At 52.4% G+C, this 16,515-nt stretch overlaps 1 pseudogene; it reads right to left on the minus strand.

Moving 5' to 3' along the window:
* The window catches only part of LOC132319253 (hydrocephalus-inducing protein homolog), a 113,158-nt pseudogene that overhangs the window by 7,187 nt on the left and 89,456 nt on the right, over nucleotides 1-16,515 (minus strand).

The raw sequence follows: 16,515 nt of genomic DNA on the forward strand, positions 1-16,515 counted from the left end.
CTCCTCCCCCTGCATCTTCAGGATTTCACCCACAGTGGTCATGAGGACATGGAGCAGGCATGCGCTAAGCAAGGGTTGAAGGAGTGTGCGGAGAAGGCCTACCTCATATCCCTGTCTGCCTTGTTTGTGATGACAAGGGTCCGCTGGGCAGGTGGCATCCCAGCATGGTAGATGAAGCAGGCTCCAAAGTCGAGTCTGGTGGTGGAGAAGTGGACAGCGGGCACTACCACGGTGGCCAGGAACACGCAGGTAAACGTGGGACCCTTGCTGATCTGGCAGGGCAAAAGACAGCATGAGCCAGGTGAAGAGGTGGGAATTACAACCCCAAACACCAGAGACGGCTGAGGAAGAGGATGGGGGACAGCTGGCTGCAGTGACAATAAGGAAAAGCAAGTACCAAAGGACCCCAGAATAGAAAGAGAAGGCGGAATGCTTGGGCTAAGAGGGAAAGGGTTTTTGAAGAGTCATGGCCCTGCTTTGTGCAGCCATGTGCTGGCAAGACCGTTCTGAGCTGTGGGACCCGACTCAGGAGGGGCCTGGCAAGGAGAAACAGCTCCATCCCCGCGCACATCTAGAGCCCCTCCAAATTAGGGGCAGAGAGGGCCTGGGGCATACGTCCTGCCACAAAAGCACCTCCCACAGTAGTCCTGGATAAGCACTTAAGTATTAAAATATTCCATTCAGAAGCTGTCAGGCTCTTTATTGCAGCAGCAGGAGCCTCTCTGCCTCGTTCAGGCTCTTCAGTGACAGAGCTCACCCCCAGCCCTGGCCTCCTGCTGCCAAGCTGCTGCGTAGGGAAGGCGAAGGTCCCGTATTAAACACTGGTGCCTCACCTGCAGCGTCAGCTCTACATCCTTTAAAGAGCACATCTTCTGTGGGTGAAACACCAGCTGGGTCTCTGCTTTCCCCTCCGCCTGCACGGTGCCCGTCTGAGGGGTGATGGCAAGGACCTGCTTACGGGCTGGGGGGGCCGCTCAGCTCCCACGAGAAGGCGAAGCTGACCTTGCCGTTATTGTGGATGCTGAAGATGCGCTTGATGTTCTCGTTTAGCTGTACCTGCGGGGAGAAGACGGTGAGGACTAGGGCTTGGAGCACATGCAAAGCGCTGGCTGGCCCAGCAAGCGCTCCTTCATCTTTCACATTCAGCTAATGACCCGTCTGAAAGACCAATCTCCCTCCCTCTAGAGACCCACAGATGGAGAAAAAACGTTCCCTCTTAGTCAAACATATCTGCAAAGCTCCTGGTTAAGGCTGAATCTTGCAGGGCTTTGTGGGGCAAATGGTTCAGGGAACCAGCGCTGCTCACCTCCTTGAGATCAATGACGTTGACCTCCTGTGCGCTGAGCTCAGTGACACAGCCATCGCCGTCCTCACAACGGACAGACGCGTTCACGCTGTAGCCAGTGGCCTTGATATTCAAGGAGAGGGGCTGGGTCTTCCTCTTGACATTGCACTTGAGGTTGAAGACCACCTCTCCTTCTAGTGTTGGTGTGAAGATGACTGTAATGGGAAGCCTGGGGAGAAAAGATCCTTTTTGCTCCATTCACTGCCTCTTTGCTTTCTTGGCCCCACATTGCCTGCTCTGGGAGGGCAGGCTGTGCAATGGCTGTGGTGAGACCCCAGGCCTGGGAGAAACCAGGAGCAGCACTCTGCCCTCCCAGGGCCTTCCGCTATGGAGCGAGCCCTGGTGACAACTGTTTAGGGTATGATGATCCCATGCAATGAAACGGCAGAGGATACAACGACAAGGCAGCAAACCCTGAGCTAACGCTGACCTTACTGCCCTGCCCATGTGCTACAAGGCAGCATTGGGTTAAGACCCCACTTCTGTCCCACACACAGAGGAGGGCACTCCTAGAGACCCCCAATCTCTCTGATCTATACGACAAGGGTAACAGCCTCTTTGCAAAGAGGAATCACCCAGCTCCCGTGACAGCTGTGCAACGCGGGTGCCACCAAACTGCCTCTTTGTAATTTCTGTGGATAATTTCTGGGTACGTGATCAAACACAACCAAACTACAGAGGTTTAAGGAATTACCACCTCTCAGGTGAGCCACAGTAACTGATACAGGATGTTCTCTTATCTTACACCCTGTGGTGAGCCAAAATTCAGCATCTTTTAAGCCACAGCAAAACTGCCTGGAGCTAACGCGTTCTCCTTACACCCAGGCAGGCTATGAGTGGGCACAGGGACATTTGTGGTGGATCAGCAGATGAGCTGGTGACCTGCTTGAATTCATGATCATGTCTGATCACAAGTCACAGCTGCAGTTTACAACAAAAGACCATCCATTTTCTGACAGGTGATCCTGCAAAACACAGCTAGCTGTGTAAGCCTGTTGCTGTCCCCCATGATGGGCTTATATGCTGCTTGTGTGCTTTGCTGCTCTTGGTCGCTTTGCCCAGACCATGCGTGGTGGACTCTGTCACTAAAGGAACACAGAGGAGAGAGGAGACCTTGCACACTTAAGGCTGCTAGCCCAGGGGAATCACAGAGTTAAAACCTCCAAACATGCTTTTGTCATCAAAACTAGAAGATCCAAAGCCTGAACTTCTCCAGGAAGGGGGCCTAGAAGACCGGGGTAACCCCGGCACAGCCACTCTATGGAGAAACCTGAAGTTTCATGGTGTCCCCATTGGGAAGGAACAAAACAAGGCAGACGTATGCTATGGCCAAGAGTCACATGGTGAATGTGGAGGGGGAGAGCGTCTCAAAAGCAAAATGATGGTGCTGTATTTGGCACATGGGAGAAGGAATCTGACCTGTGAGCCCTGTTACCTTGAAAGAGGAGCGATGGAGTCTTTCAGGGGCTCTATTTTCACGGAGGTGTTGCATCCCTCTGAGAAGAGAGAGCTTTCTCTGAAAGCAAAGCTGAAGGCTTCCTTCTCACTGTTAATCATATAGACAGTCTGGCGTACCTCGTGCCCTGGGGAGAGGACAAAGCAGCTGCTGAAAACCTTTTGTTCCTCTGGCCACCAGACCACCACTGCCCACTGTGCTCCTGCCTGCCGGCTGAGCCCAGCAGGCAATATCCAGTGAGAAGCACTGCCTGCAGCATGGCACGCTCAGGATGCCAACATGGAAACGTACTTCTGACCCCCTGGGCTCCCCCGCATCACCCCCAAATCCCCTCTTGGAAACAGCCCCAACTACATGCCGTATCCCTGACACATGCCTTCCTCCCTTCCCCTTCCTCTCCCTCGTAACACTTGGGTGCCAGGAGCTGGATGCTCTGCTCACAAGTGCCTGTTTCCATTTCCACCTTCCTCGTGGGAGCCTGCTGGAATAACGGGACTGCTGGGCCCCTGGAGAGGTACGCTTCTGAGCACGTAAGCTATAATCATGGTGCTCACCGATTAACAGCAAGTGGAAGTTCAGGTGGGATCTGTCCAGAGTCACGAGCGGGTCGGTGGTGTTGCCCACCAACAGGAACGGGACCGAAATGCTTTGCTCAGGGATTGTAAAGACCCAGAATGATTCTGTGATGTCCAGGTGCCGGGGGACGAATTCAAACTTGATCTGGGGGAGAAAGAGGCAAATGAAGGAAAGTTGCTGACCCTGGCTGGGTAAGAGGAGTGGGGTGCAGTCTATACCACCAAGAAATCCCCCAAACCTCCACCTTATGTTGCTGTGAGCTCAGAGATAGGCTGTTGTGCCACTTACAGCCCAAAAGCATGGCAGATGCGGGGTACAGGGTGAGGACAGGTTCATCTGCCAGCTCAGTTACATTGCAGTCAAAAGTTTCTTCGTGGTCTTGGCAAGCTCACAGAGACATGGGATGCCCACTAAGTGTAGATATAGCCGGTGTTAAATTGGCATACACGTGTACCGGATCTACTTTCTTAATTTTCTGCACCCACCTCTGCTTTCTTCCCCGGCTGGATCTGACCTCTCTCTGTGAGGCAGAAGAAAGCCACCTGCTCTGGTGGGGCTTCAGGGTCTTGGCAAGTCCACTGGAAGGAATACATGGAACTGGTTGGGTTCATAACCCTGATGGTCCTAGGCACACAAAGCAAAAAAAAGGACTACTAAGGTCGTGTTGGGATGTCAATGACTCTGTCCTGTAGCAGACATCAGGCACTGCCAATCCTGCACACCATCTGGAAGGGGTTATTTGGTACAGGGGAACGACGTTGGGAGCACAAACATTTCACCTGCTTTCTAGGGGCCCTGTTTGTCTCTCAGGTGGCTAAAAATTAATGGCTATCAACAAAGAAATTAGCAAAGAAATTAGCCAAAACCTCTTGCATATTAAAACAGTGAGATCAAGTGAAAGTGGTAAAATGAAGTCCAGCAAGACTCCTTTAGAAGATAGTACTCTCTGTTGTGGTTGCAGCCTTCGCTGACCCTGTCTAACTGGTATCTCAGAGGTGCAAGAATGTCCCAAGGATGCTCTTCAAAGGGACAAAGGTTGTACTGGCCACATGACATGGGCTGGGGATACGTGGTCCTCCCAGACTGACCCATACCTTACTGAAGACAGAGAACAAAAAATTGGCCAGTTGGTCTTCAGTGACCAGCTTGTTCCAGCCCCAAAACAGACTGGTGGCCAAGTCTCACCAGATCACAGACAAGGTACCTCGGGGCTTGGAAGAGTAGCTAGAGAGGTCTCTGGTTAAGGAGGGTGACTAGGAGACCACAAACAGGGGAAACCATGCCCACACCTACCTGCTGTTCCTGCCGCGCACTTCCAATTGCCGCAAACTCAATCACTTTTGTGTTGAGATCGAACGTTGCCCCTTTTGGTCCCTGCAACTCTGGGTTGCGCCTTTTTGCAGTGATGTAGTCAGAGTCTTCCAGTTCAAAGTGGCAGTTTGGCATCAAGCTTCTCCCCTTCACAACCACCTCTGGGCACTTCTGATTTGGCTTCAGGTTAGGAATACTAGGAAGAAAGGGACTGGTATTAGCCAAACTAACGTTTCTGGACGGCAGCTGCTTGTCTGTCTCCTTGTACAGCACAGAGCGCTGCATCCTCTCTCCGTGCAAGCGTTGCTCAGCAAATCAAACAGAATTGCACTCCCTGCCATGGAGGCAGCAGAGGTGAAATGGCAGAAGCATGACCAGTTATGTGTCTAGAGACCAACCGCAGCACACAAGTTTCTATGCAGGTAAGGAGGCCGTGCTTGTCTGATAAGGAAGCATAGCTAAGGACTAGCTGGCCCCTTGACAGCCTTTCTGGATCTCTCGTTCCAGATTTTGCAGCCCTCCAGGAGCTTAATATTTCATACAATGTCTTTTCCCACTGTCCCATACCTGCTTCTACCAAGGCCGGATGACCATCTTTCTTTGTTGCTGTATGTTAGCTGTTTCTGCTGCCTCTCTGGGGCTGGCTGTCCCGAGGTCTGCACTCCCACCCACCCCAGTCAGAGGTATTACCACGACTATCCATCAGTAGCATGAGTTGAAAAGTGGCTGGACGTTCCTACCTGCAGAGCATACGGCTCTGAAAGTCCCCCACGTACACCGGAGAGAACTTCATCTGGAAGAACTGCCTCTCGCCGGCAGCGATGGTGCCGCTGCCGGGCTCGACAGAGAACAGCGGGGCGGCACTGACGGCATTCAGAGATGAGCTCAGGGAGGAGGAGACGTGCTCCACAGCGCGGTCCAGCTGGCTCGAACAACGGCTAGACCGGAGCTTCACAGAGGTACCAGAAGTGGAGGAAAGGAATTCCCCTGCAGTGAGGAAGAGGTTAGAGCAGGATATCTTTCAAGGAGAAAAATCCTCTGTTCCCAGCAACTCTGACTTCTGCTGCAGGTGAACAGAAGGGAGGTGGGATGCACTTGGAGCATCCCTGGCCAAGCGCTTTCAGCAGGAGGACTCCCGATGAAGAAGAGGGAGAGCGGTCAGGTTGCTTTTTGTTTCTGTGTTACTGCTTGCTAAATCGTCATCCCAGAAAGTCCTGGGGACGGGTGTGAAAGTGAGGACGGACAGGAGGGACAACTGAGGGTGGGGGGGCAGCAAATACAGTGAAAAGGCCCAGCAGAGACCCAGAGAAGCACGTGAATCAAAACACACAACTGAACATCAATCTGTAGAGATATTCAGATGATGGACAGGAAGGCTATGTCTATGTTAGCAAATGAAATGGGCCCAGGACTGAACCCCGCTGCTTCACTCCACGCTGTTAAACTCCCTCCATCTCCAGGACTGGGAGCTAGATGAAAACTTCTCCTGCAGAACTGTTTCTGGCCAGCGTTCCTTCCCAACCCACACTCAGGAACTAACAGTAGAGATGTCTGGTGTTACAGCATCTGGGAAAATTTCTGGGCGCTGTTTCACGTCCCAGCACAGCCAGCCTCAGCGCTTAGCATTAAGGACAGCGTTAAGTCCTGCTCCCCAGTTGCCTACAGAACTGAATTTTGTTTGTTGTGCATGGTGGAGAGAAGGCTTTGGGGAACAGCACTGCTCTGTCCTTCACACCCTTTCCTTCCTTCCTCTTTGTCAGGCTTTCATAACCGACGACCAGCCAGCTAATGGCACAGCGGACCGGCTTCAGCACAAGCATGCCCCGTGCCGGGGAACAGCCAACACCAGGACCCACAGGGGAGGGAGTTAAGCACATTCAGAGCGTCAAGGACTTTGATTGAGGTCTCCCAGCTCGGCAATCAGACAAGCTGCTTGTGCTAGGAAACGCAAGGGTTGACAGCTCTCCTCATTCCTGTTCCTGATGAGACCTCTTGGACACACAGCCCTGTTTCCCCGCAGAACCACGCTGCTCCCAAGGAGACCACGTGCTCAGACACAAACACATTACTGCAGGTTAATGAGTCACGGCCCCGCCGTTGAGCTCCGATGGCTGCTGTGAGCAGGGTCTCCGCCTGCAGCAAACACTCCCGTGCCCGAGTTAGGAGGGTTAATTTAGCCAGTGACTTTGCATTTGCTGTAGACTGGGGAATTGCACACAGACAGTGTCTGCAGGTCAGCGAACCCGTTGTTACACTATCAATTTTCCCAGTCTCAGAGACTTGCCAAAGAAGTGCCCTGATGTCCCCCTTCCCAGTCCCGACCCACCACGTGGCTCTCCCCTGAGCCAGGCCCAGCTCCCGCACCAGAGCACAAGTGTCAGAGCAAGTGTAAGGAGGGTCTGAAAGGCAGAGAGTGGGCAAGGAGAAAGTCTCCAGCTGCAGCTGGGAAGATGCTGGTGAAGGTGGGTGACCAGACAGGGATGAAAAAGCAATTCATGCTCTGGGTTGAAGTGGTACAGTCTTCTCACAAAGCCCTCAGCTACCAACTGAAACACCCCGGGCACCCCCAGCTGCCACAGAGAGCTAGTGCCTTACCATCCAGACTGGGCAGGAGCAGCTCCCCAGTATGGCTCACTGCCCTTTCATCCTCCACAGCCCTCATCCAGGTGTATTCCAGGGCCACATTCCCTGTATTGGACAGCTGGAAACTGAAAAGCAAGGAGGAGGCATAAAAAGAAAAACGTCCAATAAATACCAAGCAAGTAGAAAAGTAACCCTGTACGGTGGGCTCCCGGCACCCCTTTCTTTATGCTGAGTAGCATCTTCTTTCCCCAGACAACTCTGCCACAGCTAGATCGCTGCCCTGGGCTGCCCCGAGACAAAGTATTTCAAAGTTTGGAAGTTTAAGAGGAAATGGCAGACATGGTGCCCAGGAGAATTAATCCAAGGGTCTTACTCTGGTCTTTATGTCTCGGTTTGGCGTTATTTTGACTGAAAACTCGTCTTCAAGCAGATAAGGACAGGCAACACACAATGAAAGCAAAACCATGGTTGTTCTCAGCAGAAAGGCATGGCAGGATGGCAACCACCATCTCCTGCTTGGCTTTGTGTGTAGATATGTGGGCCCCAGCACCCAGCCAGGACTTGGAAAGGATGAAACCAAAAAAATTATGTGTTTAAAGGGAAGAACAGCAGGTGAGACTGCTCTAGGGAAGCAGACACCGTGTCAGCCCTGGGCAAAGGCAGCTCCCATACGCAGGTCCCTGCCTGGCCTCCAGCACTCACGTGAACGTCCTCGTCTGGAAGAGCAAGGTCTCCTCGAACTGAATCATGTCCGTATCCAGCTTGAACTCGGCGTAGTCAACGACAGCACTGAGGCGAAGCTCCACCTCACGGCTGCTCTTCTCCAGGACAGTGTGAGCTGGTTCTGGCTCTGGCTCGACCACCTCCAAACAGGACAGCAAAGAATCACTGAGCAGAGCCCAGAAAGCCAGGCTGAACAGGGAGTCTTTTGGCCTCCAAAATCAGCCACATAGAGGGGCTAGAAAGGACCATTCCCATTTATTTCCCTGGAAAGATGACAAAATGTGACCCTTCCGCTACAATATTTGTTTCTACCTACTGATCAGAGGAATCGCCACGACTGCAAATACACCCATGGGGACTATGGCCGGGTATCGGTCCCCGTGTTTCAACCCTGCAGAGTGTCTGACCTTCTTCCTGGCTCCCCATAAATCTAGCAGGCCCCTAAATTAGGATTAAGTTCCGCTGCTGGAGCTCTGTGGATGGAGAAACCCCAAGAATGAACAAACCTAGAAAGCACCTTTTCCTTCTTGTCTTAGGAGAAAGTGCTTTCCAGATTTCTCAGGTGGGGCAACAGCCACACTGGTGGGGGCTGGGGATGGGCATTTTGGGATGGGCACAAACTCACTAGGAAAGTCTCCAACTGCTGATGCTCAGATGGGGAAGAAGTTTGGTTTACAGGTCTTACAATGGTTCAGAAACTAGGGAAGACCCATCACCCAAGACAAGTGTGTTTGGCAAGAATGATAGTAAAAGCAAGAGTTTCTGGAGATGATACTTCTCCGAACTCCCGCATGACTGCCATATAGTGCCTGGGCTGCCCCATAATGAGATATCCCACACGATATAGAGACCACAACTAAAATCTCCAGTACCAGTACAGACAGAGCTCAGAGCTCACCTGCAATGTGCTGGTGGGCTAGCCAGCATACACGAAAGAGCGCTAGTGTTGCTCTCCACTTTAAAACAAGGGGACAGAGCGCAGTGGATTTAACTCCTTGTTGGTGAAAAGGCACTGATTCAGATGAATAGATTTTAACACCATAAAATCAGCAGAGACTGATAGTTTGCACGTGGCTAAACGTCTCTTGTCAAACTAAACATCTCTCGTCAAAAAGACTTCCCCATCTTGTGCGAGCGTAGCAAGTCACCGTGCACCCACCTCTCCCCTAAAAAGCACTGCTGGTTAACCTCACGGATGGATTAAATGTCAGGAGGAAGCAGGAGCCAGCTTAGCCAGCAAGGATGGCGGTCTGCTGCCGTTGGCAGCTCTTTTTGTAGAAGCTCAGTTAGATTCTTACCTTCTTCTTGAGAGGCCACGTGGCTGCCGGGCCCCTCATGGCATCCACCCACTTGACGGTGCGCAGGCGGTCGTCCCAGTCAGTAACCAGCTCTGGAGGCAGCTGGAAGGCGATCCTAGCCACCTTACACTTCACAGGGTGCTTTTTGAAAGCGACCGCAACATCCGATTTCAAGGTCACCGTGATGTCCTTAGCACAGCCAGCATGGAGGTGTCCCACCTAGGGAGAACCGGAGAGCCAAGACCAAACTGGAATCACTGGCAAGGGCAAGACTGACAGCAAAGGGATTGATGTGTTGAGGAGCTGTGCCAGGGATCTGCATTTTATTGTGTATTTATCTGAAGTTTGATAGGGAAAAAGTACAAACAAAAGATGTCACCTCCCACAACACGGAGCCTTTTCTGCCGGGCTGACAGCCCTGCCCCAGCAAAGCCAGGGATTGCATCTCCTACGTGGCACTGGAATGGGCTCTCACTGGGACGTGGTGACTCCCTGCTAACTCCTGGCAACCCGCCGGGAAGGGCTCGACCAGTGGGGAAAGGCAGAGCCGTTCAAACTCACCTGGGGGGAGAAGTGAAACGGGGTGTCTGCCAGCCACTCAAACCGCACCGCCTCCCCGCTGCTGCGATTGGTGATGGTGAAGGTCACGGGGTAAGGTGCCCCGATGTGACAGTCCCCGAACTGGATGTGATCCACTCTGGTAGCTGTTAAGAATGAGAGCAAGGGATCTCAGCGTGCTGTGAGGTCCGCCCGCCCCCCTCACATGCACAGACACACGTATGTCCAACTCCTTTCCTCGCTCCAAGCCTTCCTCCCTCTGGGAGGTGCAGATCCCCACCCTACCACTTTCAGAGATACACCCTGACATGTCCCTAAACACGCGGCTGTGTCTGTGCAGAGGGGACATGCGGTGCAGCACGCACGGCCTCTGTGCACAGGGCTGGCACGCTCACAGACCACCAGACCCTCCTTTTAGAGATACTCAGCTGAACGCTGGCATCTCTCACCCTTCCCTCCCAGCCTGCACGCGTCCCCCTTGACAGAGGATCCTCCCTTGTGTTCTCAAGCGTGGCTGCTCTGCAGGCTACAAAAGGCAACAGGATCTGTCCGCTAAGTCTGGACCACACCTGCACTGGCACAGGGTGAGCAGAAACGTGTATTTTCCTCTTCCTTGCTCCATCTTGGCAGCCTCTCCTTTCTTACCCTCAATTACGTCTTCTTCCAGATTGCCTTCAGTGTTCTCTTCGTTGCTGTCTGCCACTAGTCCATGGATGTTATCAAGCGTGAAGTCATCCTCGTAGCCTTCACCCACCAGCTGAATGTCGGTCTCTTCATAGGGGTTGTCCACCACTGAGAGGTGGATCTTCCCTTCCACACGTTGGGCCAGGTTGGGTTTGAAAAGCACGTCAAACTCTGCTAATTCCCCGTGATGCAGGACCAGGCAAGCGGTGTGGGGCTTCCTCCCTGCACAGCAATGGAAATCAGAGACAAGTGATACAGCTGTACAGAGGAAATATTCCATCGGGTATAAGAGGAATAAGAGGTTGAAACACAGCTGTCTCTAAGCACAGGTTCTCCCACCACTGGTTCCAGACCCTCCTCCTATATTCACAAGACTATGAAACCACCATGTATATCACTGCTTAAGCATCTTAACCTTAGGTTAACACGCAGCTCTCACTCAAACTTCTCAAGCCGTACGTAACGCTGAGTCAAAGAGCGGTTTTGGCTTTTGTTGGCTGGCTGTGGGCTCAAGGGCTGCCTCTGTTCAGGCTGGTAACTCCCCACATGCAGCAGAGACCTCAGACAGTCCATTCAAGTGCTGATAATTCCCCGACAACTCAACCCACCACGTCCAGAAGAACAGAAAAACTTCCTACAACTTGCTAGGAGGAAACTCTGCAAAGAGTCCACGGGAAAAAATAGGGGTACAGAGAGCCCCAGGAAAGAAAGTATGCCTAACATCTGGCTGCTGCTTGGCCACGCCAAGAGCAGGGCACGCATCTTCCCTGTGTGAATGACCACACTTCATGGTTAATGAATTTACCTTCTCCAGGAGAGTCCTCCTTCGTGCCCGCAGCTTGGTAGATGCAGTGTGTGGTGGGCCTGGCTTTCAAGAAGAAAACTCCCCCTTCATCCAACAGGTCTATCATCAGCTGAGAAAAGGGAACACAGAGAACGACCACACTGGTGTGGGTACAGGGTGGCACGCGGATCGACACCGTACCGCTGCTGGTCCAGCACGGGGAGCCCAGCACGCTTCCCCGCTTCAAACACAGCTCTTAGCACAAAGTTTAAGTAAAATCAGACAGAAAAAAAGAGTGTTCAGAGGCATTGGGATATCATTAAATTAGAACCAAACAGGACAGAAAGTACTAAAAGCAATGAGCAGAACGGAATTAAACTACAACTGAGTTTAATTAAAATGTAGTAAAATGTGATCAAATACAATCTAATGTAACTAGGACATCCCACATTCCCACAGGAGAACCAAAGCGTGAGAAGAGAGTCGGGAGGAAAAATACCCCATCAACTTTCTTGTGATGTGTTGAACTGAAAAGGATAGACTGGTCAGAAACTCACATTGCCAAGAGGAACACCCTTCCTGGAAAGCAGAATTCAGTCATTTGCTTAAAAAGAATTTCTGAGACCCATTCCTGTGCAGTTCACTGCGGCACAGAGTGGAAAGAGTAACCGGCATAAAACCCAAGGGTGGGTTAAGACTAGCAGAGACAGCAGCAGTGGTTGCAAAGGAGAGGGGGACAAAGACGAAGGGCTGATGGAACTTTCCTAGAGGGATCTGGCTGAGAAACGAGACTTTTCCCACTGGTTTGCCAAAGCATCTTCCAGAAAGTCAGAGCGAGTTATTCTCCTGCGATGGAGTGGCTCTGAGCGCAAGGCAAGGGTTTCATTTGGTGTTCAATTGCACGCATAGAGTAGCAGTGCATCTGTGCACCTCTACCACGTTTTTTGGTGCCTTTCCTCCATGGCACAAGGACTTGTTCCCAGACCAGAGCATTCCCTGAGCAGGTCCTCACCTGGACAGGTACGACGCCATCATTCTGAAGGACCAGAGACAGTTTTTCTGAATCACCCAGCAACAGCTTCTTGAAGAGCAGCAGTGGGTTCCCTCTCTTATTGTGAAGGACCGGGCGCAAGACCGTCACTCGAGGCAGATGCCCATCTCCACTGATATCGAAGGTCAGGCTTTGTGCTTTAATTGCTGCAGGGCTGCAGGAGAGGCAGAGGAGAAATCCTTACGGCTGGCACTAACCCATTTCCCACTTGGCAATCAATGAAGCGAGTGCCATCCACTGCATTTTCCCTGGCTGCTGCTCCTGTACCCCACGACACAGCTCCCTCTCACCCCTCTCCTCCCAGTCAGATCAGGGCCATTCACAAGAAGAATCTGCTCTGAAGAGACAGAGCCTTCCAGAATAACAGTTAAAAATAATTTCACTTCATCGAATCATGCACTACAGCAGGTAAATAATGAGGCAACAGATGAGACATGGCAAATTCACTGGCTGCGGTGATATGAGACATACGCAAAAAGCACAAGCACAGCATGAAAATAGTAGAAAAGCAAGAAGGGAGAAGTAAATAAATAACGCCATCACTAAGGATTATTTCCAAGGACACTAAACCAGGAATTGCTTATTAGGGCAGAAAGCTGACTTATCTCGTCCCAATTCAGCGACTAAAGGGTTGGGGAAAAGCAGGTCAGATCCCCGGTACAAACACAGGTCCCAGGACAGAGGAGCTGGGCTACTCTTTCGTAAGGGGTCCAATCGCTCCTTTAACATAAAATATGTTAATATACCCCAGGTAATCACATAGGATCATCTCATTTTAACATAAACAAGGAGGAAATAATGCATGCTGACTTGCTGACACAGAAACCGCTTCATCTAACCCTTTGTCCTTGGAAAGCCCCAGCTCAGCTGTCGCACATCTCCGTTTCTTTCTGATTCAATAACTTCCAGTTGGCTACCTGATGTTCTTCCTAGACACTCATATAGGCTAAACTATGACCCTTATTTTTCTGCTCTGCTCTATCTAGTAGTTACTGCCTCCTATATTACCTAATGCTAAGTACTCAACCTAAGGCTAATGAAAGCATTAGGGTTAACAAGAGGTCAACGTCCTCCCAGAGGAGAGGCAGCTATCAGAAAGGTGTCCCTGACAAGATTCCCCAGGGTGAATTACCTTGCCTGGACATCAAGGGATGCCTCAAAAGTGCACTGGTAGCTCTGCATCGCTTGTGGAGTGAAGGTCACTGTAGCAAAGGCGTGGGAGCGGCTGGGCACGCACGTCCGAATGGGATCCACCTCGAAAATGTGGCTAACAGGGCTGTTAAGCTTGGGGAACCCACAAAGAGGTGTTAGGAGAAAACATCCTTCAATATGATTTGCCTTAGTCACATATTCGTCATGGGGAACAGCCCCAGGCAGCATTTTCCTTCCTGCTTCCCTGGACAGGCTCCTTCCATCTTGGGGGTGACTCCAAAGTGGCGCTGACCTTGCACACGAGCTGCCATAAAGCCCAGGATTGCAAAAGCTTGCTCTGAGCGCTGGGCAGCCAGCCCAGCATTCTTGGGAGGTGGGGACTGCATGGCAAACCCCACAAATAACCTAGAATTGGCCTTTAAAGAGAAGGGAAAGATCAGGGAGCCTGAGGAAATAGTCTGCTTCGAGCCTTGGCACATCAGTCCAGTGAAAGCCCCCATCTGAGCATGCTTCCAAGAAGGGTTCAGGTCTCCCACCAAAGATACAGAGGGTTGAGCCAAAACCTTGCTTGAATCACGGAATCACTACGGTTGGAAAAGACCTGTAAGATCATCAAGTCCAACCATCAACCCAACCCCACCATGCCCACTAAACCACGTCCCACAGTGCCTCATCCACACGTTCCTTGAACACCTGAGACACACTGAATTCAATTGCCACCCCAGCATTGCTGCTCTCCCCTGTAGTTTGACCTGCACTGAGCTGAACTAGTCCAGACGAGAGGAAGCAATGAATCTGGAGAAGGCAGCAGGCTACCACACAGCCTTTAAAGAGCAACAGTCGCCTTGGCCTCTTGTTCCTACCTTACTGGGGATGGGTTTGATGGAGAAAACCACGTCACAGGGGACTTTGTTCACGTTGCAGATCTTGAAGCGAGCTGTGGCCCGGTGCCCAACCAGAACGTTGGTGAAAATGAACTTGTTCTCATCTGTGACGAACACGCCCTTGTCTCGCACTGTCCGTAGGATCCGGCAGAGGTTGATGCTGCTGCAGATCCGATGTTCCTCAAAGATGGACTCCATGTCATCAACCACAAATGCTGTGAGCAGACAAGAGGGAGGGCTGAGGATGAAGAAGCCTTCCTGCTGAATTTATCTGGACCCTCTTGGCCTCTCAGAAGGCCTGATAAGCCCTTTCTGCCTGGGTCACTGCAAAACCCAACCGGGGTGGGGAGTTGGCTGTGAGGATGGAGCTCAGTCACCCTCAGTCTTAAAGGGCAGCGCTTTCCCTGTATCCTTCCATGCTTCCCTCCCAGCCTCCCCCCACTGGTGGACTTGAAAAGGACTGGAACCTCTGAGGATTTTAAGATGGGACTTTAGGGTTAGGGCGTCTCTCTGTAAGCCTGGGTGCTGATCAGCAGCAGGTCTGGCCAGGGGAACCTGTGGACGGGGCGTACCTGGGAGGCAGGACTCAGCAAACAGGGTGTAGGGGATGCCAAGGGGATTGTCCGTAGGGTCTCTGTCGCTGATGTCGATGGACAGGTACTCCTTGCAGATCCCCACTGGCTCTGCGTGGCAGTCCACTGTGATCATCTGCTGGCCCCCAGGAGGGATGGAGCCAAAGCCAGGGTACACCGTGAACATGCCTAGAGTGAGGCGAGCCTGCAGAGAGAGTCCCAGGAGAGGCTTGAGCATCCCCAGCAAGGAGTATGCCACTCCTTGACCTCCAGCCGGGCCCAAGCCCCCAGTCCCAGGGCAGGGAGGGACGATTCCATGGCCCAAAGGCAGCCCCAGGATGACATGAACAAGCTGGGAGGAGGCATAGGCTTGTCCCAAGTGGTATGGAGAAAGGAGTTGCGGTGTAAAGGGTGGAGGTGGTGGCTGGGATCCTTCAACCTCCAGGGGTAAAACAGGAGAGCAGAAACGATGGGAGAGGAGAGAGGGGGCTGGGAAGAAGAAAAAGCAAGGTCATCTCATTTCAACGGACTGGGAGTTCAAACAGGGATGTTCCGCATCTGTGGTATTCATAGACCTGTTTTGGCCAGCAGCTACCAAACACAGGACCTGCTCCCCTCCCTTGAGCCCACAACTTCAGGTCTGAGCCAGAGCATGGGACTGTCAGTGGGACTGAGCAGCTCCTGCCTCTGCTTGTGGCTGGGAGATGACCTCCGTCATGCAGACCACCAGATCTCATGGCGACAAGCCCCCCAGGCTGGGCACAGCAGCGTCCTCCCACTCCAGCTGCAGTGGCACGTGTTGGGGAGCCGGAGCCACCCACCTGCAGGATGGTGTTTGTGTCCTTTGGCAGCGAGCGCTTGCTTTGTCTGACCGAGGGAGTCATTTTGCCCAAGTTTTCACTCTCGTGGGAGCGGGCAGATTTGATTCGATGTGCACTGAGAGGAGAAAGCAGAAAACATCCATCACGCTGAGCTCCCCCTGCCTTTCTCCGAGGCCAAAGCTGGCCTTCCTCGCCATGGAGGAAAGTCCTCCTGCTCCCGGACAGCTGCCTGCACCACCCATTGCTGTAGCTTATGGATAGGTCAGCTGTACACCGGCTTTGTCCTACACATGGAGATACTGAGGGGTTTTTCTGCTCCCTGCTCACAAGCCAGTGACGCAGATGGACAAGAACCCAGGTGTCCTGGCTGCCTGTCACACCCCAGCCATGCTGTGGTGCCTCCTCGGGCAGGAAGGGTGGAGCAGGTCTTCTCTCACCTTTTTCTTGGCAATACAGGTGCAGCCTGGTCCGCTCGGTAGATGACGAATTTAAAGTCAAGGACGCCTTTGTTCTCCAGCGTGAAGGTGCAGGTTTTCCTGGTGCCATTCGTCAAGGCACCGAAGTTGATGAGCGAGGCAGGGTAAATGCTGTACTTGCTGTACACAGCTTTTGCTGACACCCTCACTGGGACGACAGCGATGGTCTCGCCTCCTTCACAGATGCTGGGCTCAATCACCTGCAACCGGAGGAGGGGCTGGTAAATGCAGCAGAGGCCAG

The sequence above is a fragment of the Gavia stellata genome, chromosome 26 (genome assembly GCF_030936135.1).
Source record: "Gavia stellata isolate bGavSte3 chromosome 26, bGavSte3.hap2, whole genome shotgun sequence".
In the NCBI taxonomy this organism is placed as follows: Eukaryota; Metazoa; Chordata; class Aves; order Gaviiformes; family Gaviidae; genus Gavia; species Gavia stellata.